Source organism: Leopardus geoffroyi, chromosome D3 (genome assembly GCF_018350155.1).
Source record: "Leopardus geoffroyi isolate Oge1 chromosome D3, O.geoffroyi_Oge1_pat1.0, whole genome shotgun sequence".
Classification (NCBI taxonomy): Eukaryota; Metazoa; Chordata; class Mammalia; order Carnivora; family Felidae; genus Leopardus; species Leopardus geoffroyi.
The window spans coordinates 35,306,810-35,332,148 of record NC_059339.1 but is presented as its reverse complement, the minus strand read 5'-3'; the positions used below and the strand labels follow the sequence as shown (position 1 = coordinate 35,332,148).

Sequence of the window (25,339 nt, the reverse complement as noted above, 5' to 3'; positions counted from 1 at the left end):
TTCTCTTAATTCTTTCAGTTGCTTTTCCAAGTATGCAGCCTCAGACCATTGCTGATGTCCAATTGTCAACCTCAAATTCTGCCCAACTTTTAATAATTCTTCAAACCTTGGGGGTCTATGCTCCTGATTAAAGGCTTGTGTTGAAAGAATTCTAGGGCAGAGTGGACCACATCTTGGGAGGACAGTCCATCAGTGCTCCTATCTCAGCACCGAGATCATAAATCACCCAGGGAGGGGCTAGAGCAGCATCCTGGCCACCGATCGATCGTGCTAATGGCTTCTGGTCCATTAGGGACGGAAGGGTTCCAGCTTCTGCAAAGCAGCAGCAAATGGCTTATCAGCCCCGCCAGGCAAAGATTCTGGGAATGTTGTTGGTAGGTCCCTGAGCACTCAGGGCAGGACACAGCAGAAAGAAACAACTTTTCTCTGGGCCCTCTGACCACGCCATCCAATGCCAGATTCCTCATCCTTCCTAGTCCTAAGGAGGCAGCTCTCAGAAAGTCAGCCCATGAAGCAGCTTTCTTGCCTGTTCCTTTAGTAGAACTGTCTATTTAAGCTGTTGTCCTTCTTCCAAGACTGTAGTCTGCTCCTGTGAATTATCATCACAAAGCCCTTTCAGTGGACTGGTCCGAGAACCAGGACCCCAGAGGGAGCGTCCTGGCAGATATCATCTATGCCTAGCTGCATGTAAGCTCATCCCAGTGTGGCCCAGGATAGCAGCTGTTGGGAATCCCAGTAAGGATGTCTTACTCTGGGAAATAAACTCAGTGGTTAGCAAAAATGACTATTTTCTCCTTGCTGATGAGTACCACAGGAAAATAACTATCCCTGGACCTACTCAAGTGCATTGTTTTAGTAATGATGTTCCAATACCACATATTGTTATATTAGCTTCCCTTCCAAGCACCTCATATTATCCAGGCATCAAGATCCTATTTACAATGTCTATTCACTTAAGTCAGCTTTTAGCAGCTGTGATTTATGCAAATCTTCATCTGTAGTGGTATTAAAACCCAAGATCCCCAAAGCAAATGAGGGCAATGGCTGGAATTTCTCTATCCTCTGGGGAAAAACTTTGAGGAACAATGGCAGAATAAAATAGGAAAGGGGCTGGATTCTATTTGCATCTTAAAACCAACAATTGAACAAAGCCCTGACTTCCCAATTTGATGTGCTACCAGGTCTGAATCATGCTGGCACATGCCCCATCTGTCAGGTATAATGATAGGGTTTTGAATGGTTTGATTGTAGCCCTAGGATTAAAGCTCAGCTGAGAAACGTGGTGTTGAGTTAAGACATGCCCACTATAAAGGGACTTTTCTTCTCCTTCAAAACCAAAGTATAGACAGAGCTCTTTCTGTTCATGGCAAGTCCTGTCTTCAGATCTGTTGCTAAAAGGGAAACAAGCCCTTCTTCTGTTTGTTCTTTTCATCGCCTCGTCTCTAATATAAGTGACCTTCCCCCTTTCAGAAATTCAGCGTTAAAATGACATCACTGAAATTTGCTATAAATATTGCCAATAGTTTTATTCGAAATGGTCATGATTATGAACAGGGTAATACAGCAGCAACAACATCCCTCCTAAAACCAACTAAAAATATTTTATTGTTTTTAAGTTTTATTTCATCTAAGTAATCTCTACACCCAACATGGGGCTGGAACTCACGACCTAAAGATTGAGATTCACATGCTCCTCCAACTGAGCCAGCCAGCCACCCCCAACTAAAAATATTTTAAATAGCTTTCCCGCTCTTCCATGCCAGGGTCTCTCACCCTTCCTATTTGAAATGTAAATCAGAATTTTTAAGACTTTGAACTCTCTGATTCAGACATTCCTGGATTCACATCCCAGCTCTGGAAATTACTATGGGGTGAGGCAGTTATAAAACATGTCATCAAAATTTTAACACACTTTTCATCAAGAGTTGAGGTCAATGTCCCCTCCTCTTGAATCTAGGTTCTGTGACTGCTCAACCAATAAAATGCAACAGAGGTGATGGTACCAGTTTCTAGACTCAGGCCCTAAGAAGCTGGCACCTTTTACTGCTTGTGTCTTGGGATGTTCCCTCTCCTTCTTCAAGTCCAGTCATCACGGCTTGAGGAAGGAGAACAGCCCATGGAGGAGTTCATGAACACGGACTCAAGTTCTCAGGACCCCGGACCCTGCTGAGCTGTCAACCAGTAGCCTGCCCGTGACACAGCCATCTCATAAGTGGTCACCCAGCCTCCAGGCTACTATGAACGTTCATGTATAAGTTTTTGTGTAGACATATGTTTTCATTTCTCTTGGGTATATACCTAGGAGTAGAACTGCAAGGCCACGTGATGACTCTATGTTTGAGCATTTGAGGCATTGCCAACCTATTTTCTATAGGAACTGCATTATTTTACATTCCCATCAGCAATATTGGTGGGTTCTAATTCTCCGTATCTTTGCCACCACTTTTTATTATCTGTCTTTGTGATTATAGCTATCGTAGTGTGAAGTGTATCACATTGTGGTTTTGAGTTGCATTTCCCTGGTGGCTAATTGTGTTGAAACATCTTTTCATGTGCATGTTGGTCACTTGCATATCTTCTTTGGAGAATGTCTCCTCTGATCCTACACCTGTGTTTCAACTGGGTTATATATCTTCTTATTGTTGAGTGGTAACAGTGTTTTATATATTCTAGGTATCAATCCTTTGTCAGATATATGATTTACAAATATTTTCTCCCATTCTATAGGTTGTCCTTTTTTTTGTTTTTTACTTCTCTTGATGGTGTTCTTTGAATCACAAATTTTTTTAATTTTGATAAAGCTCAATTTGTCGATGTTTTCTTCAGTTGCTTATGCTTCAGGTGTCATGTCTTAAAAAATCATTACCTAATCCAAAATCACAAGGATTTACACCTGTGTGTTTTCTAAAGACTGTTACAGTTTTAAATTAGGTTCTTGACCCATTTGGAGTTAATTTTTGTATATGGTGTATGGTAGATCATCTAATTTCATTCTTTTACCTGGTTATCCAAGAACCATTTATTGAAAAGACTATTCTTTTCTCCACTGAATGGTCTTGGACCCTATTGAAAATCAATTAACTGAAGAAAAAAAAAAGAAAGAAAGAAAGAAAAAAAAAAGAAAATCAATTAACTGCAATGTGAAGGTTTATTTCTGGACCCTGAATCCTATTCCTTTGAACTATATGTCTGTCTTCATGCTGGGAACACATTGTCTTGATCACTGTAGCTTTAAAATCAGTTTTTGTTTCGAGAAGTGAGTCCTCTAATTTTGTTCTTCTTTTTCAAGAATATTTTGGCTCTTCTGAGTCCCTTGTGTTTCCATGTGATTTTTAGGATCATTTTGTGAATATCTGCAAAGAACCCAGCTGAAATTTTGATGGGGATAGCAGTGAATGACTCTGTGGATCACTTTGGGGAGTGCTGACATCTTGACAGAATATTAAGTCCTCTGACCCTTGAACCTGAGATATCTTCTCATTTATTTAGATCTTCCTTAATTTCTTTCAACAATGTTTTGTAGTTTTCCAAGTAGACATTTTGTTTTGTTAAATTCATTCCCAAGTCTTTTATTCTTTTAATGCTGCTGTAAAGGAACATTCCTTGCTCTTTTGGCTGTGTTGAGAAGCCCTTCCCTGCTAAGACCTTTATCTTACACAAGTATGTCAGTTACCTGTGAGTTTCAGACTTCTCCAGCTCAGTCTCAGCTATTTCACAATTAATCAACTGGAAATAATTCCCATAATAAAGATCTTCCCCTACCCTGGTCTAGTAGATTCTAACAAATTAAATTTACACTTCCAAGAGACTAATTTTTTTATTTCAGAATATGTTTTTTGACCGCTGCTCCCTCTTCCTCCTGCTGCTCCTGGGGCTGCTATGTGCTTGTTCAGTGCCAGCCTGGTACCTTCTTTGTGAAGGAGCAGCTGAGGAGACCCTGGGGCTCACCGTGACCAATGAAGAACCCAAGGAATGAGTCAAGACCAAGAACCATGATCATTCATTTGAAGGTGGCAGGGAAGGATCGTTCTGTGACACAGTGTAAGATTAAGAGGCATACACTACTTAGTGAACTGTTGAAAGCCTATTGTGAATGACAGGGTTTGTCAATGAGGCGGATCAGATTCTAATTTGATGGGCAGCCGATCCATTAAAACAGACACACCTGCACAGTTGGACATGGATGAGGAAGATACAATTGATGTGTTCCGGCAGCAGATAGGAAGTGTCTAACAAAAAGGGAATCTGCTACTTCACTCCAGAACTCTGTTCCTCCAGACTAAGAAGGAAGACATTCTCAGTTAGAAAATTGCAATTTGGTTCCACCACATCCTGACTCGTAGCGTACAGTATCGTTTTCTCTATTCTTTCATCTCCCCTCTCCCCATTCTTTTATTGTTCATAAAGTAATTAGTGTACGTGCACAAGCATACTGGCTTTTGTTGCTGTCGTTATTTTCAAATAAATGGACAATGATATGTTTTGATTGACATCAAGTGGACGTGGAATGGAGAAAAATACTGCCTCTCTGAAAATACACCCTTTCTCCCTTCATGGAATGCCCATTCGGCTCTTATCTTTGTATTCCAGTAAGTTATTTTGCTTTCACTCTTTAGCAACAACAACAACAACAACAAATAAAATAAAATAAAAATTCTTCTTTTAGGTGATAGCAGTAGGGTTGTATTGTGGTTTTGATTTGCAGTTCCCTGATGATTACTGGTATTGAGCATCTTTTCATTTCACTGTTCAACTGGAGAATTTTAATGTTTTTCATTTATCATTATACAACCAAGGATAATTTTACAACTTTTTTTGTATATAGCTGTTATGTGTGAGGACAACTGACGTTAAGTAGAGATAAATTACTCTAAAAGAATTCCTAGATAATTTCCCTTCAAGGTATGCAACTTGTTGTTTGAATAAATTTCTTGTTAAAAAAAAGACAATGAAGAAAATGCTTTTTTACTTCTGTTCTCAGCTCAAATGCAATTAACAGAAAAATGAAATGTGGCTCACTATGTTTTTCTGAGACCTATGCTAAATAACCTTATTTTAAAGAAAAACAAGGCAGAAATCTTTCCCCAGATGCTTTCTCCGCCACAGACTCTGCTCTTTGGGCTATTTCTGTATGCCCTTTCAGCAACAAGATGTTCAGTGGTAGCATATGTGAATTTCAAGTTTCTCTTTGTTGGGAATAATTAGGAGAAGCATGAAATGGAAGAGCAGTAGGACTTCTGCCAAGAAGCCTTGAGAGGAATGAAGGGAGCGAGGAAAAGGCTTCTTGTACCTGGAACAGCTCCTGCGTGGCAAAGAGGTAGCCCTCTCAGGAGCCCTGTAACCCAGGAGGGCGTGGCCTCCCTGCCACATAAGTCATCAAAACCAGAATGGAACCAAACTGGCTTCTCTTCTTTTCCTTTTTTTCTTTTTTATGTTTTCATACTTATTTTTGAGAGAGAGAGAGAGAGAGAGAGAGCACACAAGCAGGGGAACGGCAGCGAGCGAGGGAGACAGAGGATCCAAAGTGGACTCCGTGCTGACAGTAGAGACAGTAGACAGTGCTGGAACTCATGAACCAAAAGGTTATGAACTGAGAAGTCAGGCACTTAAGTGACTAAGCCACACAGGCATGCCAGGCTTCTTTTCTTAAAAAAAATTTTTTTTAAATGTTTTTATTTATTTTTGAGACAGAGCATGAGCGGGGGGAGGGGCAGAGAGAGAGGGGGACACAGAATCCAAAGCAGGCTCCAGGCTCTGAGACGTCAGCACAGAGCCCAATGCAGGGCTCGAACTCCCGGACTGTGAGATCATGACCTGAGCTGAAGTCGGACGCTTAACCGACTGAGCCACCTAGGCACCCCTCTTTTTTTTTTTTTTTTTTCAACGTTTATTTATTTTTGGGACAGAGAGAGACAGAGCATGAACGGGGGAGGGGCAGAGAGAGAGGGAGACACAGAATCGGAAACAGGCTCCAGGCTCTGAGCCGTCAGCCCAGAGCCCGACGCGGGGCTCGAACTCCCGGACCGCGAGATCGTGACCTGGCTGAAGTCGGACGCTTAACCGACTGCGCCACCCAGGCGCCCCTAGGCACCCCTCTTTTTAATGAAAAGTTTCAAGTACACAAAATAAAAAAGAGTAAGTATTTTGTCATAATGAACAAATGTAACAAACCTCCACGTGCCCATCACCCCAAATTCAATCCATGATGAAACTTGTGTGTTCTATGAACCTAGCAATCCCCCAGCCCCACACCAGATTATTTAGAAGCAAATCCCAGACATTATATCGTTTCACCCATAAATCTTTCATTATGTGTGGATGTATCCATGTATGTATATATCCATTATTACACCTTTGAAAATTAACAATAATTTTTCTTGACATTATAAACTATTCAACCAGGGTTCCAATTCCCCCATTATCCTATAAGTTTTTCTTTAAAGTCTGTTTGAATCAGGATCCATATAAAGTCCGTATGTGGCAATTGGTAGATGTTTCTTTTAAAGTCTTCTAATCCCTATTTCTGTGAAGATCCAGGAGCAGGGAAAATGCTTCTTAGCATGTGAATAGATTACAACAAGACAAGATAAGTGTACCATTGCCCCGTGGAAACTGTAGGGTAAGGAAAGTCTTAAACACTTTGAACAACCAAATGCAAATAGTGAGTATAAACTTTCACATATCATAGACTCAGAAGTATAAAAATGTAACTTCATTTTACTAATTATTATTATTCTATTATTTATTTATTATTGAAGTATGGTTGACATACAATGTTATATTAGTTTGAGGTGTACAACGTAGTGATTTGATAATTCTATACATTAGTATTCACCATGATAAGTGCAGTCACCATCTGTCACCATACAATGTTATCACAATTGTATTGACTATATTCCCTAGGCTGTACTTTTCATCTCCATGACTTACTTGTTTTATAACTGGAAGTTTGTGCCTCTCCCCTTGATCTATTTCACCCGTTCCCTACTCCCCCACCGCGGCAACCACCAGTTTGTTCTCTGCATTTAAGTGTCGGTTTGGGTTTTTTGTTTGTTTCTTCATTTGTTTTGTTTTTTAGATGCCACATATAAGGGAAATCATACGGTATTTGTCTTTCTCTCTCTGGCTTATTTCATTTAGCTTAATACCCCCCTAGGTCCATCCATGTGGTTGCAAATGGCAAGATCTTATTCTTTTTATGGATGCATAATATTCCATCGTGTAGATACCACATCTTCTTTATCCATTTATCTATCAATGGACGCTTGTGTTGCTTCCTCGTCTTAGTTATTTAAACAACGCTGCAATAAACAGAGGGCTGCGTCTATCTTTTCATATCAGTATTTTCTTTTTCTTTGGATAAATACCCAGTCGTGGAATTATTAGATCATATTGTATTTCTGATTTGTTGAGTAACCTCTATCCTGATTCCCACAGTGGCTGCACCAACTTGCATTCCCACCAATACGGCACCAGGATTCCCCTTCTCCATGTCCTCGCCGACACTTATTACTTCTTGTCTTTCTGATACTAGCCATTCTGACAGCAGTAAGGCGATACTGTGGTTTTGATTTGCACTTCCCTGATGATTACCAGCATTGAGCATCTTTTCATGCGTCTGCTGGCCATCTGGATGTCTTCTTTGGAAAAATGTCTATTCGTATCCTCTGCCCATTTTTAAATCAGAGTGTTTGTTCTTTCGGTCTTGAGTTGTACAAGTTCTTTATATATTTTGGATATCAACCCCGTGTCAGGTATATCACTTGCAAATATCTTCTCCCACTTCATAGGTTGCCTTTTTGTTTTGTTGACGATTTCCTTTGCTGTGCTACATCTTTTTATTTTGGTGTAGTCTCACTAGTCTAATTTTGCTTTTGTTCCCCTTGCCTGAGAAGACAGATCCATAAATATGTTGCTAAGGCTGATGTCCAAGAGACTAGTGCTTATGTTTTCTTTGAGACTTTTATGGTTTTAGATCTCACACCATTTTTAACTTGAGTCTTTATTCTGTCTCTTTTTGCAAGCTCAATCTAGTCTCAGATAAATTTAATCAAACCCAGTGAGGTTGGGTTTTTTTTCCCCCCAAAGTCCATTAAGGCCTCCTGTTCCCTTTTTTCCTGAGTGCAGGGCTAGTCATATTCAGCGAACCGCCCCCGCCCCCCTTTCTCCCAGGAGCCAATGCCACCAAATGCACCCACTTAAATGCAGTTTTGTGTCGGTGGGGAGGAGCCTATCCCGAGACCCTCCCGTTGCATTGTCTCCCTGTATTAGTTTTCTGTTGCTGCATACATAACAAGCTGCCACACTCGGTGGCTTAAAGCAGCACTCACTTATTAGCTCACAGATCTACATGTCAAAAGTCCTGAATGGCATGGCTGGTCCCCTGCTCAAGGTAAGGCTGGAATCAAAGTACTGGCCAGGCAAAGCTCCTGTCTGGAGGCTCTAGGGCAAATTCACTTCCAAGCTCATTCTTGTTATTGGCCGAATTCAAGTCCTCATGGTTGTGGGACCAAGGTCCTGGCTTCTTTGGTGGCTGTTAGCTGGGAGGGGCTCCCAGCATCTAGATGTCACCCAAGTCCTTGCCACAGATGCCTCTCCATCTTTGAGCCAGCAAGGGCACATTAAATCCTTCCTATGCTTCAAATTTCTGCCTTGCTCTTCTGTAACCCAATGGAAAAGAACTCTCTGCTTTTAAAGGGTTCATGCAATAAGATAGCATCTCCTGGCCTTCAGATAATCTCTCTATCTTGACACCAACCGATCTGGAAACTTAATTACATCTGCCGAATGCCAACACAGCAGTTCCTAGATAGGTGTTTAAATAAGTGGGAGAAGAGGCATGTCCCCCAGGGGCTGCGGTTGAGAGGTGGCAATCCTGGAACTCTGCCTACCACACTCTCCATGGCAGGACTCCACGAACCACAGCTGGCTCATCAACTGTCCCCGACGCATCCTCTGATAATGGGTCTCCTGGTCCTGCCTTGAGCCCTGGGCAATTCCTTGGGGCAGGATCTTTCTCCCTGTCCTAGCTAATTTCCAGAAGGGAGGAAGGCGGGACTTCGGGCTGGAAGAAAAGCTGACCACCAGCGCCTTGGAAGCTGCAGCCTTCAGCCTGTCCCCAGGGGAGTCAGGACAGCCCTCCGGAGTCCACCCAAACCGGAGACAAGGAGGTGGGACGCGTGTATCTCCGCATCAGCCAGTCACTGACCACAAGCCACTTCCCGGGGGTAGGGGAAGGCATAATCTCAGGGGAAGTAGTCCTCTCTGGTGGAGGGCAATGTCCAGAAAGGGACCCATCGGTGAGGTAACTGCTGTTTCCAGGTCCTCGAAGACTAGTCCTGAGCCCGGAAGAGGGACCACTGGCGACGCTACAATAATATCCACCCCCACCCAACTTTTCTCTTTTGCATTTGTTCTGTATTATACCTTTCAAGTTTCTAAGCCAAAACCTTTGGCACATCTGTTATCTATCTTTGCTGTGCCTGAGCTCACAAAAAGGCTTCATTTTTAATGAATCATTCTGCCACCGTGAAACAGATACAGGTGTCTCCTGCCTTTCAAAAATTCATGTTATGCCACTTGGCTTTTGCAAAAGATCTACTTTGGCACCTGTTTTCACTAACTGAAAGAAATCGCAAAAGATTTTCTGCTTTTACAAGAAAAATAAAAATAAAAAAGGCAGAGAGCAAAAATAGCATTCAGCATTTGTTTCGCAAGGAGCCATGACAGAGGCAGAGCAAACCCCCAGCAACAAGGCTGGTGCCAAGCTCCTTCCCCAGGAAACACGGAGCATCTCAGTATCCAGCCCTCATAGCTTTGAAGTCTGTGAGCTTCTGCACTTTACTTGGATTTTTCCTTTGTGCACTCCTTAGCAAGATGCGTGCTAAGGAATCAGAAAAGCCTAAGAGAGGCCTAGAAACACTCACAACTTTTTCCCTATAAATTAATGGTAATTGCTTCTTTGCTTTACACCATTTTGGCTTAGGAAAGGTTTCCTAGGAAAACTCTATTTTCAGATTGCAGGGGAGAGGGATCCTGTGTTCAAATGTACAATATCCGTTATTGCTAATTTAATGTATAATAACATTTTATTGTTTATTTGTGAATATACTACTTTACTCGAGTTTTTTTTGTTTGTTTGTTTTTTTGGTTTTTTTATGTCAATACAACTCTTAAACCACCTCAAATCCTTCCTGGACAGAGTGAGAAATAAAACCATCAAATGTCTATGGGTTCACTTTACAGCCTGAGTTCTGCTAACTCAGTGTTTCCCGTAAAAACTATAAGCTAAAAAGCTAACCCCCATTTGTCTCCCCTAGTCAAAGTCACGGGCTTTTTGAAGCCTGAGGTCCTCTGTTATCTATTATCCCTTCCATCTCCAGCACGCGGTGCTCACCAGTGGATGAATCTGATCCTCATCTGAGATAAATACATTTATACACATGAGTAAGACTTCCATAGTTTTCTCTTGAAGAACACATTTCATGCCTTTAAATCTTGATGGATATAAAAACTAACTAAGATGAAAAATAGGATAAGGCAGGCATTTTGACACCATTACTGGGACCTCTTAAAGCTCATCCTTTTAGATGACGGTACAGAAGCAGGTTCTGAAATTCATGCACCGTTCACAGACAAGCTCACAAAGCTGCATTTCTATCTATGAAAGACAAATATGTGGTCTATTCCCCAGCTTTTCTTTGCCTAGTCTGAAGGATAAGTCCAGTTTGAAGATGAAAATACCAGGGTTGATGACCAAAGAACTAGATTCTGCCAACACTGGACCTGAGCTCGACTGGCTGATTTACACTCACCTCAGTCAGAAGCTGAGCAAGAGGGAGACTTCACCCAGGGGTCAAGATGGACAGGAGGCAACAAGCATTGAGGAAAGTGTGTACTCAACTCATTCATCACCTGGCCATTGAGAAAGCCAGATACCTAGAATGTTCCTGATGCACTGGAGGAGAGCAGGAGCTTTGGTTAACTGGCCTCTTTGCAATGCAGTGAAAATTGTGCATATTATTCTGAATAACTTCTCCTAAAAGAAAAGTGTATGGCACACAGTTTTGTGAGTAAACTTCAAATCTAGCATAAAAAGTAACTGAATTCATTGGAAGCAATTCCTCCACTAAGTTGCTAAATGGCTCATAACCCAATCAGTAGGACGCCAGCCACTTATCTGTTAGCTATATCTGTGTCTTACTTCTAATTGGTATTTCATTTTAAATCTACTTTCGAAAGAATTTTCTGTAGAAGTTTACAAAATTTACTATTAATATTAATTTGAAATAATAAATTATAAAACTATAATAATTAAAAACTGTGTCATATGAACACATAAAAAAACAGATCAATGGAACACACTAAGAAATTAAGAAATAGGTCTAGATACATATAGGACTTTGGTATATTATAAGGTTGATATTTTAATCTGTGGAGGAAAAATAGTTTAGTCAATGAATTTGAGACAACTGTCTAGGAAAAAAAATAAGTTAAATCTTCATCCTATCAACTAGGATAAGATGAATCAAAAATACATTTTGGAAAAAAAAATAGAATCACTCAGGTTGTAGTGAAAATCTTGGGGCAATTTGTTTTTGTAATATTCTTTACAAAGGGAAGAACTTTCTACCTATGATAGCAAATCCGGAATCTGGATTCTGGGTAATGAGGAATTTAGTTGGTCTTTGTCTCTGGTTCTGGGAAGTAAGCTCTACCTCCTCAGAGTTTTCTGGGTGATAATATCCCTTATTCATGGTGGACCTTGAGGATTTATGGTAAGGACATGACTCACAAGGGGGCTGGTCACATAGGAAGATCAGTCAGTGATTAGAGGGCTGGGGCCTTGAGCCACGCGATATCAACCCAACCTCCCTGAAAGGGACATGTGTGCTGGAGATTGAATTTCAAGTGGCCAATGATTCAATCAAGTGGCCAATGATTCAATTAATAGTGAAATTCCAATTAAAAATTGAGGACCTCAGGATGCCCTGGGTGGCTCAGTCAGCTAAGCGCCCAACTCTTGGTTTCAGCTCAGGTCATGATCTTGAGGTTCGTACGATGGAGCCCACATCCATCTTCCTTGGATTCTCTCTCTCCCTCTCTCTCTCTCTCTGCCCCTCGCCTGCTCACACCTTCTCTCTTTCTCAAAATAAATAAATAAAGTCTAAAAAAAAGAAAAAAAAAAGAAGAAAAAGAATTCTGGACATCAACACTCAATTGAGCATCCATACTTGTCAATATTCTGTGTATTATCACACATTAATATGCCAGGAGGGTGATACATCCTGACTCCACAGAAAGAGGGCACCAGAAGCTTTGCATTTGGGACCCTCCCAGACTTCACCCTAGGTGTCTTTTGAGGGGCGGGGGGCTGGTTCTGATTTGTATCCTTGTTGCTATAATAAAATTGAAATTATAAAACTGGATAGCACTTTCCTGCCTTCTGTGAGGCGTTCCGGTGAATTATTGGACCTACAGGGGTAGTGAGAACTCCCAAACTTGCAGCCCCTTGGCCAGAACTGCAGCCCAGTGGTCCTGGGGAGCCTGAACTTGAGGCTGGTGTCTGAAGTGAGGGCAGTCTTGTGGCCGGTGGTGCCCTTACCTACAAAGTTTGGCCTGTGTAGTGGGAGTCAGAAGTCATTGTACCTTTGAAAAAGGAAATAATAAATCTAATTACATGAAAACAGTTTTCCTACATGGCCTCCTCAGAAGCAATAGAAGAAGGCCAATGCAAACCAGGGAAATGTTTGCCACTTATGTCACTGAAAATGACTAATTTTTCTAATAAATCAAGAATATCCACCACACAAAAAAACCTTGTAAGAAAAGAAGCTTAACCAAAAAATGAAATACAAATGTTCTTTAAATTTATGAGAAGATGTTCAACATCACTCATAATGACAGAAATGCAAGATGATACTTCCCCAAACAGGATTTTTTGCTACCAGATTGGTAAAGATCAAAAGGTTGGAAACAGACCGTGTGGAAAGAGTGGAGAGCAAAATACTCTTGGTCCTTCTAGTAGACGCATAAATCTGTATAATTTCCAGGAAGGGCAATCTGTCTGTGACTGTAAAAATTTTGCTGCACATGCCCTTAAGCCCAGTGATACTGATGCCTGCTGGCAGGGCCTGAGGACCCAGAGGGGTCCCGCAAGACCAGCCGAGAGGGTCCTAGACTTCGTGCAAAATAGAAATCAAATGCAACCTGAGAGGAAGTGAGAGAAGAGTTTATTGAAAACAGAGAGTGCAGATACAGAGAGAGAGAGAGAGTCTGGGAGGCTCAGAAAGGAAAGAAGAGAGAGTTCTGTCTTTGCTTGGGGCCTGGGGTTTCTATTGAGGACAGTAGCCTGATGCACTGTCTTCCCAGGCATCCAGGAACAAAGACGGGTTTAAGTGTCCTCCATAAGTCATTCATGCCCCGGAGCTAGAGCTCTTGGTGAGTCTGTGGTCTTGGAAAATGCTCATGATGACCGACCTGCTCAGTCACTCCTCAGATGTTATCTGTTGTGCTGGAAGACTCCAAAGAAATCACTGACTCCTTGACCTTTACAAGGAGGACATACGTTATCTGTTCTCTAAGGCATATGTGGGCGGGGCGGGGGGGGGTGGTGCGGGGAGTATATGTCCTAATAAGAAATAGAGCAAAAAAAGTCTTTCATATGATCTTTTCAGTTTTCCTGTCTCAATATCACTTCTAGAAATTTTATAAAATGTTTACCTATTATTTCTTTTGAGAGAGAAACAGGGCACGCGCAGGCGTGAGCACAAACCAGCGGAAGAGAAAGAGGGAGAGACAGAATCCCAAGCAGGCTGCACACTGTCAGAGTGGAGCCCGATGCAGGGCTCAATCTCAAGAATCGTGAGATCCTGACCTGAGCTGAAATCAAGAGCCAGACGCTTAACCGACTGAGCCACCCAGGCCCCTCTAAAAATTGATTGGATATACTTGTCCATGTGTGCACTTATTTCTGTACAAGATTATCGATTTATTTACAGTGTAGTTTTTAATAGCAAATATGGGAAACAATCTCAACGCTTGTCAGCGGGAGAGTGGTCAGATAAATTACGCTAAACCCATGCAATAAAAAGAATCCATGTATTGATACGGTAAAGTGAAGTAGGGAGCCTTTATGTACTTCTTTACAATACAGTAAGTGAAAAGGTGCAGTAAACTTGGCATTTCGTGCTAGCAGTTTGTAAAAGGAAGGGGCGTGTTCATTTGCCAGGATCGCTGTAAGGAATACCACACTGGGTGGTTTAAACAAGAGAAACTTTTCTCACAGTTCTGCAAGCTAGAAATCCGAGATTAGAGTCTTGGAAGGGTTGGTTTCTTCTGAACCTCTCCCCATTGTTTGTAGCTCTCCCTCAGTCTTCACATGGTCTTCTCTCTGTGTGCATCTGGGTCCTAATCTCTTCTTATTAGTCCGTTAGGATTAGGGCCCACCCACGTGACCTCATTTCCCCCTAATCACCTCTTTAAAGGCCTTATCTCCAAATATAGTCACATTCTGAGATACTGGGGATTAGCAGTTCAACATATGAAATAGGGGGTGGGAGGTGGAGACACAATTCAGGGGCAAAAAGAGAGATAGCTATAGATACATGCTCAAAAGTGTCTATGGAGTGCACACAAGAAAGGAAATTCACATTATTTGCCTCCAAGGAAGGGACCAGGATGGCTGGAGGACAGGGAAGCAGGGGGATGTTTCCTTTTATACCCTTTAGAATCTTCTGAATTTTGTATCATTACTTATACTGTGTATCAAAAGAACATGGACATTTTTAAAAATTTAAATCAAAAAGTTGAATTGGCAACCAGGACTTGAGACCATATCTGGCATTTAATGGGAAGACTAGTTTCTGTGCTGATGAAGTAAATAGCCCTTACATTCTTCAAGGACAATAATCTGCCTGGCATTTACGTAACAGAAGTAAACTACTGTGAGCCAATGTCATCACAAGATGAATGCTTCCTATTTAAAAGTAAGCATCTGAACACGTATTTATTTTCAGAGTCCAGTTACCTGTGACAACAGCATCCTCTCATTGCTAACTTCGACGTATAGGACGAAGTTTGTAGCTGTGTTTGTAGCTGACAACTATTTTACAAACAGCACATATGTGACATACTGATGTGTGTTCGACTTAGGCCAAGATACGTGTAATTGAACAACATCTTTGTAAGTTAGCAATAACTGAAATAATATATCTGTATTGTCATAAAATGGGGAAATAAAGCTGTGCTTAATAAATCTCAGGGTTAAGAATACATTTCCTGGTATCTCTTGAAAATTTGAAAAGATCTAGAGTATAGACAATAAGACTGATAATACTACACCCTGGGATATTTTGAGGGATAATAATAGTAACTAGTGAAACGGTGCAATCGTTCAAGGCTATATACATTTGCTAAGTGCTTTTGTACACAGTTCACTTATGCCTTGCAACTACTCTTCGAAGCACAGATTTTGACTCACATCTTATAGATGAATAATGTGAGGCAGGATAGCAAGGAAACGGCCGGCATCAATCCTGAATCTTTGAGCAATTCAAAGGCCGTTTGTTTGGTATTTGTATTTAGAAACATCGCCAATTTCCAGAAACCAATACTACTTCAAACGGGCCAGTGGATCTCCCCAATGACCAAAAAAATGTGATTCAGGGACCAAAACACGATGTATGAAATATACAAGTGAAGACGAAATCTACCCAGGACGTGGTCGCTTATTTATTGAGTGATTGTTAGTGATAATGACAGCAGGCAAAGTATTTTCACATAGCTCGTTTCATTTTTATTCTTACCATGGGAAATATGTGGAACTGCTCTTATCACAAACCCTGAAAGAAACATTATATTAATAATGAAATGTCTTTAATAATCTGAAGCCCGTCTTCCTTTCGACCTATGCTACTAAATGTTCCAATGCATCGTGATGGATGACTCTAAAACCCTACAAAGCACAAAACCTAAGTGGATGATAGAACTTTAATGACAGAGTAGTAACTGAACATGAAAAGTTTTTCTTTCTCCTCCAAGAATTAAATATTCAGTGATGAGCAGTGTAAAGCGTTACAAGTCCGGTGCAGTCTCTCTCCCCAAGATCTTGAGGAGGGTCCCCGCCCACAGTCACCGCATGGCATGCTCATTTGCATTGGAGAATATTCATTCCTTAGCTTTGGTTAGCAGTTTAAAGATCCAGCTGTGGTTGTAACAGCAGCAATTCCCTTGAGTTGCCTGTGGACTAAACAGCTCGATCCTGACCTTGGTTGACTGCAGCCCCAGCTGACATCACAAGGAGCAGAAGGACCACCCAGCTAAGTCAGTCAAGAAAGGTGGTATCAATACCTTATCAAGAAAGAAATAAAATAGCGGTTGTTTTAAGCCACTGAGTTGTGGGGGTGGGTTGTCAGCCAGCAAGGGATAACCGAAACACCGATTCAGACCAATTCCACCAGAAATGGCACGTGTGGGCATTTGCCCTAGTTGGGCAGACTCAGCTTATCTACTCAGAAGTAACCATCTCCCCTGCCACCTCCAATCTCCTGTGCTTTTCATAGCCAGCATGGTACCACCATCTACAGAGTTGCCCAGCAGCCCCAAGAATGGGGAGAGGAAAACTCATTAGATTTTCTGCTGTCATACCAATGCCATCCTCTGCTCAAAAACCACTTACTGAACGGATGAATGAATATAGGCAGTCTCACTGCAGACTATTGTGTGTCCCCACATTCCACTCCCATGCTGTCTCTTTTGTCCCTAACACCATGGCACGCATAACTGAGAAGCGTAACCCTTGATCTTCAAGACTAAGCTAGAAGTCACCTTTTCTAAAGCCTGCCCCCAGCTACCCCCGCCCCAGCCCCAGCCAGGCAATTAGGGCCCCTCCTCTATGTGCCCATGACACTCATGCATAAAGATTGGCATCAGGACACATGAAGACAGGATCAAAATCCTGCCTCTGCTGTGTGTTAGGGGGTAATGATCTCTCTGACATGTCTTCTAATGTTTGTCTCCCTCCTCACCATGCTGCTTTGTTCCCCCTGTAGACTTTCCACCCTTCGAGTTCAGCCATGAGGGTTTTCACTCAACTAAGGTGAAGAGTAAGGGCTGCCTGGAACAAAGAAGTTCTTGATCTACATCGAGCCTCAACGCTGACTTTCCGGAGTCTGTAGGGAGATAGTCGAACAATTCAGACTTGTGGAGAGAGAAAGCGTTTTCTAAATTCCAAACAGTCTGCATACAGATCAATACCCAGCCTTGGCTGACTCAAACAAGATAGTTCGGGGTCCAGATGGTCCCAGGTGGCCTCTGGGGGGCCTTACAGGGAGATGCTGGTTGAGAGCCATTGGCATCCAGGTGAAAATGGGCTGACCAGGGAGCAGGAGAGCAGGACAATCACTGCTTGTAGAGTTGGATCAGGTCACCGCTGAGACGAAGAAGACCCACAGCACCAGCCAAAGCTGAGGTGGGCAAAAGTTGGCTGGGGAGGAGGGGAGGAGACCGGATGAAGGATTCAAGATAGAGGGTAGAGAGAGTTGTATAGACCTTAGGCTTTGATCGTGCTAAGAAACCAGATCTTAAATCAGATCAGCTACAGACACATCAACATCAGGGTCTGCGCAGCTACCAAAGAATCAGGACCACCTGTACCAGAGCACAGACCCAAGACCATTGCCAAAATATCAGGCCAACTCACTTCTTGGCCAGCGGGAGCCAGTGGAGAACAGCATGCCAGGAGGAAAGGTGAGCTGTTCCTTGGATACAGAGGCATCTGTGGAAGGAGGAGAAGGGTGAAGAAAAGAGCCCAGATAAGGAGTTGAACTTCAAATTACTGTTTCAAATGGCTAAGTGCTGGAAGAGGTAGAGGAACACATTTGAGTCGGTGCCACAATCAGTGGGAAGCTCATCCAGTACTAGACAAGCTCGGGCACAGATGATAGAGCAGCATTGGTTTCATACGTCTGTTGTAGTATATAAACTCCAGTCCCAACTGCACACAGCTGGGCTGGATGACCCTAACCAGGTTGCTAACCTCTCCAGGCTTAGCTTCTTCATCTGCAAAGTAAGAATAATGTACCTACGTTATAGCGATGTTAGTGAAGACTCAAGAACCTAGACCTTCTAGGAACAGTTGCTAGAACAGGAGTTAGCCCTGAAAAGGTGTCAGGTGCTACCTTTCTCTCTACGATAACACCATTAAATTTCCAAGGCTGATTGTTCACCCCCCGTCATGCTGTCTGGGCATCCAGCTCATTAGTCCACGGGCAACTGAAAGATAAGAACTCTGTCTTACTCACTTTTGTGTCTTTGGCACTGAGCATAGTCCTAAGAACATTTGTTTGATGAATTTATCCTGAAAGATAAAGACAAGCAGGCTTAAGGTCTCCAGAAAGACTGGCAGGCAGTTTAGAGAACCAGGCTCCAGGGACTCGTGTTGGCTCCCTGCCTTCTTGAGCCTGCCTCGTCCCCGGGGAGTGAGGCTGGACCCACCCCTGTGGAGCCAGGAACTGCCAACAGAAACCATGAGTCGGGTGCTCTGGGTCATGCCGGTCCAGACAGACCTAAGCCACTTCTATTCACAAAGATTGTCAGATGTTAATGGCATGAGACGCTGGCCATCTGCCTTTGGAACCTGAACAGCTGCCTGGCAGGGAGAGATGTACCGTCTATTTACCAAAAGCCTGAAGGAGAAGCGTAAGGTCTGAGAAATGAGTGAGTGAAGAGCCAGGCAGGAAGGAGCTACGGGGATTAGCTTGACTCATGAGAGTAACTAATAAAAATGTGCCTTTACTCTGCACTGGGCAGTGTGCCCAGGCCTTCTCTGCATTATCTCTTCAAACGTCGACAACAACCCTCCAAAGAAGGTGTTCTTAATCCCAATTTACAGCTGGGAAAATGAAAGTCCGAGAGTTCCAATAATTTTTCCAGAAACACAGCTAGCAAAGGTGGGCATAGAATAGGGTCCAGACAGGTCCAGGGGGCACCACACGATCTCGCACATGCCTCCCACAGCCCTAGAACATCCCCAGTTGGGACATAATCCTGTGTCTCATCTTTCTGACTAGACCAGAAATTGCTACATTTCCTCTCTTTATAACTTTGTACTTGTGCAAAGTTCATCTCTGTTCATCTCTGATGAAATTAGACTACAGGGGCACCTGGGTGGCTCAGTTGGTTAAGCATCTGACTTTGGCCCAGATCATGATCTCCCAGTTGGTGAGTTCGAGCCCCAAGTTGATTGGGATTCTCTCTCTCTCTCTCAAAATAAATAAATAAACTTAAAAAAAATCAGACTACAGAGGGAGGGGGTGTACCACCCAGACCCCAATCCGAGCTCTGCCACTAAGAGCAGCTCCCTGACCCGAGTGTACCTTTCTGCCAAGTACAATTAGTTGACCTTTAAGAGACTCCGGCTCTAACAGTCTATGATCCAGAATTGCTGCCCCAAATGATTCCCTTGACAGGACTGTACCCAACCTATCAACCCCAGCAAGGTTCTGTTCTAAAATGTCACAGTAGAGGGGCGCCTGGGTGGCTCAGTCGGTTGAGCGTCCGACTTCGGCTCAGGTCATGATCTCGCGGTCCGTGAGTTCAAGCCCCGCGTCAGGCTCTGTGCTGACCGCTCAGAGCCTGGAGCCTGTTTCAGATTCTGTGTCTCTCTCTCCCTCTGACCCTCCCCCGTTCATGCTCTGTCTCTCTCTGTCTCAAAAAGAAATAAACGTTAAAAAATAAATAAATAAAAAAAAATAAAATGTCGCAGTAGAAATGTGTCCTGAGAGCTAAGTATGCACAATGAATGGCAGCATCTGGCTCCCAAACACGGAAGTATTAAAATAAACATGGACGCATCATGTGCAGTAACCCCCAAACCTGGCTGTGAACATCACAAAAACTCAGCAAGGAAGATACCAGTAGTCTAACGGCCAGACCCTGAGGCTGTGATTCCAATGGAGAAGGCCAGGCGCACCTTGAAACTGCTAGCAGTCTCTCCCTCTGATGGCTCAGCCGCCCCCCAGCAATCCCGGGAAATCTCTTCACTGAGCAGCCCAGGCAAGTGGCATCAACTCCATCCATTCCGTGGACACTGTAGTCTAAGGGGCAACATAATATAGGGGAGATTTTTTTTAAGGGAATAAGACATCCAGAACCTGTAGATCTTAGGACACAGGAAACCATACTCTCTCCCAAATTCAGCTCACATTTCTCGCGAGCACGACCAGGCACTGTTGCTGTGATTCTGGTGCCACGATGGGAAGCTCTATCCTAAGCAGTTTCCTGGATTCGTAGCCCCTGGGGGCCTGGGGAGAGATGACGCCGTCAGCATCAACGCACAATATTGGTACTCACGTCAATGAGTGAGCTCCAAAATGAACAAGACCCTAAGGAAAATAAGCAGCCCAATTTCCACTTTACCATCTACTTTACACTCTGGGGCAAACCAGACTTCCTGGACGAATGCTTAGATTTTTAGCAGGGCAACAAGAATGTCTGACATTTCACAGCTTCTTAAAGAACCCCCGGAAATAACACAACAACCTAGAAGCAGAGGACCAATCTGAAGGACGTCTTGGTAAGTCGAGGGTCTGAGTCCTGCTCCTCCTTGTCCCCAGGCCAGCTCTCGTTCATCATCACCCCGGGGGGCTATTGGCTGCCGGTAAGGTCTGGGCCCCATGACAGCACCTGTCTAGTGATCTGGGCTGATGTGCCAGCTGCTCTCTTGTCCCTCTTGCTAAGCACAGGGGACAGGCTTCCCTGCCCCCATTCCTGCCAATCCACGTCCTCCTCCTTCCCACACCCCAACACACACTACTGTGGGGTGACAAATGAGCAGTCAATTTAATTTCACTGCACTCAACAAGGACGCACACCAGATGGAAGGCCACAGAAAGTGCTGAGCGCCTTGGAAGGGGAGGGGTGGGCTGCCTGGCGGGTGGGGGGGGACGTCACCACAGCAACAGGAAAAGCACTGCTGAAGTTTCTATTCTCGGGCTGCCACTAATTACTATGAATGTTTCATTCGGCCCTATGATCAGCCGTCCCCAAAGCAGCCTGTTACCAGCAGATGGCTTGTTTTCTTCTCTCTAGAAAGTTAGCCAAAGACCACAATTGTGTTTGGTTGTTTTATTCTTTTTTAAAACACTGATGGGCTCAAGAATGCTTTGTTTTCACTTTGTGTTGTAGGAGCTCAGATGCTCTAAGATTCTCTCCAAACAAACAGCATTCTGTGGAAATGAAAGGCAGGCCCAGTAGTATTAACTAATTCAGTGTTTAAACTTGTTTGGGGTGGGGAGGGGAGGCCACTTATGCACTTAAACGGTTAGAAATACTTAATATACTTAATAAGTCTCTCTATCGAGGGGTGTCTGGGTGGCTCAGTTGGTTGAGCGACCGACTTCGGTTTAGGTCATGATCTCACAGTTCGTAGGTTCAAGCCCCACATGGGGCTCTGCGCTGACAGCTCAGAGCCTGGAGCCTGCTTCTGATTCTGTGTCTCCCTCTCTTCCTCTCTCTGCCCCTCCCTGCTCATGCTCTCACTTTCAAAAATAAATAAACACTAAAAAAATTTTTTTTAATAAAAAAAATAAGTCTATCAACTTCTGACAAGCAGACCAATATAAGATTATTTTCAAAGTTCAGCTTTCCTTATTTATATATTAAAAGTTGTATTACTAAGATTCATCCAAGAAAATTTAGAATTGACATGGGGCCACCCTTCAAACCAATGCAGGTTTGGGTGGGTTTAGTGTGGCTCGAGGGGCAACAGTGAGGGCAAGTTTCATCAAGGATGACACTACAATCTATTTTTAAAAGATGTATTTACATGAACTACGTTCCATAAAGGTTTGAGGCAGCTTACAAAAAAATACTTGAATATCTTGAAATATAGCATTTCAAGGTAGGTAAATATTTAAGGGAAGTGAGGTCACAAAAGCACTGAGCATATAAATAATAAAACCAGGACGGGAATAGCACAGAGAAATGCGTGCCATCTAGCTTTGTACACCGGGTGCAGGAAAAAAAATCTCTGTATTGCAAGATAGCGATTTTTTCCAGAAGCTAAAGCAAACCAGATAGTCACAAAAAGCACGACTTCTGATGCTGAGACCAGAAGGAAATGCCTCCCTCACTTCCTCATGAAGAGATGCTGTTAAGAAATTATTCGTGGCACTTGTTAAAGAATGGCCAGGCAGGCATGCCTGGGTGGCTCAGTCTGTTAAGCATCTGATTGTGGCTCAGGTCATGATCTCACGGTTTGTGAGTTCGAACCCCACGTCAGGCTCTGTGCTGACAGCTCAGAGCCTGGAGCCTGCTTCAGATTCTGTGTCTGCCTCTCTCTCTCTGTCAAAAATAAATAAACATTAAAAAAAATTAAAAAAAAAAAAAAAAAAAAGAATGGCCAGGCAGACTTTGTTCAGGGATCTATGCTGATGTAAGGACCACTGCAGTGGGGGTTTGTAGTCGGGGGGAGGTTGAGCTCAACTCTAAGTATGAGGAAAAGGTGGGTATAGCCAAGGAACAAGGTAGGGTGAGGGGGTGGGCAGGGTCAGTGGGTGGAAATTACGAAGAAGAAACGTCAGAGTAAAGGGGTGATTGTAGCTAAACAGGCCAGCCTGATCAGATGTCACCCGGGGCTGTCGAGGGATAAAGAATCGGGTCAGACGTCAAACGTGATCAGATATCAAGGGTGGGGGAATTTTCCTAAACTTATCAGGACTTATCTGGATTTATCAGACTTACCAGGATTCTTGCTAAAACTAGATAATGTGGAGACAAACACAGAAGCCCAAAAGTCAGCTCAGAGGCCTAGCTGAGAAAAAGCTCAGAGGAGTCTGATTAGAATTTGTCAAGAGGGAATCTTTGTTGGGGCTCTGGACAGCCTTCCACTTGGAGTGGTCTCTGGGCAGCCAACATGTGTCTTAGAAAGTACCTCACAGGTAGCTCTTATCTGAGGAAGCCAAACACTCTGATGCTAGTGCACAGCCCTTAGATGGCTGGGCACCAGGAAGAACCTTCTGACAGGAACCGCCGTCCACAATGGGATCTGTCTTGTCCCTATAGGTCAGCCATTCTGAACAGGGGAGGGCCGGAGAATTACTGTATCACCGAGTCAGGGCCCAGGGGATGTCACTTTAAAAGCATATTCATTATTATCATATGATGTTTTAGTTAAAATCAGAAAAAATATTGTTAAGCTAGGAATAAAAGAAATAAGTCAACAACAACCTTCTAGGTTCTGGAAATACACAGAAGACAGTAATTCTCAATCGAGGGGGTATGATATAATCTTCAGGGAATGTGAAAGTTCTCTGTTAATCACAAGGGTGGAAAATCAAAAGCAATGACATAGACTGTTGGTCAGATGATTTAGTAGAGAGAAAGCAACGTGTGGAAAACAAGCTATCATTTTGAACACTAGAAAGTGCTGTAGGAAGTGTGCCATTGAATCCAGCAGTGGCATTCATTCTCAACTTCATATGGACGGGGCGCCTGGGTGGCTCAGTGGGTGAAGAGTCTGACTCTGGATTTTGGCTCAGGTCATGATCTCACAGTTCGTGAGTTTAAACCCCACTGCTTGGGATTGTCGTCTTGTTTATTCACTGCAAATCAGTGGTTCTCTCTCTGCCTCTCCCCCACATACATGCGTGCTCTCTGTCTCGCTCTCAAAATAAATAAATACACTTGAAAACTTTAAAATAAAATAAAATTCCTATGGAATTGCAAGGGACCTAGAATAGACGAACCAGTACTGAAAAAGAAGCACAAAGTTGGAGGATTCGCGCCTCCTGATTTGAAAACTTACCACAAAGCCACAGTAATCAAAACTGGGCCACTGGCATAAGGACAGCCATATAGACCAGTAGATTAGAACAGAGAGCCCAGAAATAAACCCTTCCGTTAATGGCCGAGTGATTTTGACAACAGCGTTGTCCTACCACATTCGTGCTTCCAAGGGTCATTATGAACATTATGAAAGAGGGTGTCTACAATGAGCACAGAGCCTTCTCTAAATAGAAGCTACTTTCGTGGCTGTGAGGCCACATTGCTATTCTGCCTGAAGACCGAATGCTCCTGAGAGGGTGAGGAAGTATCTTGGCATCTCCACCTCCCTCCCGTCAGCCAGGAACTGCTCCTGGCCCATGACAGGGGTCAAGGAACGAGTGAATGAACAAGTGTGTGAACATGACTGTTAAAGTGACCTATTGTTCAGGGGGGCCTCCTAGGCTAAGAACAGCTCAGTCACCCGGCACCAACCTCAGACAATGGGTCTCTAACTCCACAGAAGCCCAAAGCAAACACTCACCTTCTGTTGGCAGCTGGTGATCTCCCCCGGCTGGTTCCTCAGGACCTCAGGGTGCTGAAACCTCCCTTAAACCAAAGGCCTTCTGCCAAAAAAAAAAAAAAAAAAAAAAAATCTCTTGGCTTCCGTTTTGGATTTCAGTGATGTTTGTTTTTCCCAAAGCTCCCATGACCTTTCATAATTTCTGAAACGTGATATTCCCAGCAGATTTCCTTGTTTCTCCTACACTTAGGAAAATATCGAGAGAATATCTGTCCGTTCAATAGTGATAACGACATGTCGTCTTGTTTATTCACTGTAAACCAGCGGCTCACAATTCGGGGTGTGAGTAGGGGGGGTGGTTTTGCCCCCTAGGGGACATTTAACAATGTCAGGGGACAGGTTTAGCTTCCATGATTCGGGGGGGAGGGAGATACTATGAGCATCTGGCAGGTAGAGGCCAGGGTGCTGCTATCGGCAAGGAATGATCCAGCTCAAACTGTCAATAGTGCGGAGGTTGAGAAACCCCACCATAAACTAGAACAACAGAAGAAAGGTACTTGCCATTAAAAGACAATTTTCAAAACGGAGAAAATCATGACTCTTATACAGGTAAAAGAAAAAGAACCCATGGTTAAAGACTTTATTTAACTCATGAGGGAGGCAAATCTTATAGGCTGTTCAAAAGAGAATCTGAAGAACGAATTTATAGATCGGGTGTATTGATACTAATATGCAAATTGAGGCAAAGCTAATTTGCCACAGTGGGGGTGGGGGTAAATTGAACCTCTTCAATTTACAGGATGCAGTTTGCATCTCTATCAGTCACTGACACTGCACAGAATTGTAAAATAGCTCTCCTGGAACCCAGATTGCTTGAAGGGTGTGCTATAGACAAAGTGAGAGCCAAACACGAGTGCTTGTCAGAATTAAATGTCTGCTAGGTCAAGGTCAGTTTTAGAGTCATTTGGGGATTATGAACTAATCCAAAGGAAAGTTTCAGCATGAGAGCACTGAAGTCTGTTCTTGTCCACCTAACAAGCCCACACCCCAACC

The 25,339-nt window shown here is 43.2% G+C and overlaps 1 long non-coding RNA gene and 1 pseudogene across 1 annotated transcript; one reads left to right on the top strand and one right to left on the bottom strand.

Moving 5' to 3' along the window:
• Nucleotides 1-3,449: 3,449 nt before the first annotated feature.
• LOC123587742 lies at nucleotides 3,450-4,659 on the top strand (annotated as a pseudogene).
• An 11,051-nt stretch (nucleotides 4,660-15,710) lies between these two features.
• Nucleotides 15,711-24,381, bottom strand: LOC123588081. The gene is made up of 2 exons (XR_006707690.1): nucleotides 24,308-24,381; nucleotides 15,711-17,776 (listed from the first exon to the last, which is right to left on the bottom strand). It is a non-coding gene; the product is annotated as an uncharacterized LOC123588081 (long non-coding RNA).
• Between the last annotated feature and the right edge of the window lie 958 nt (nucleotides 24,382-25,339).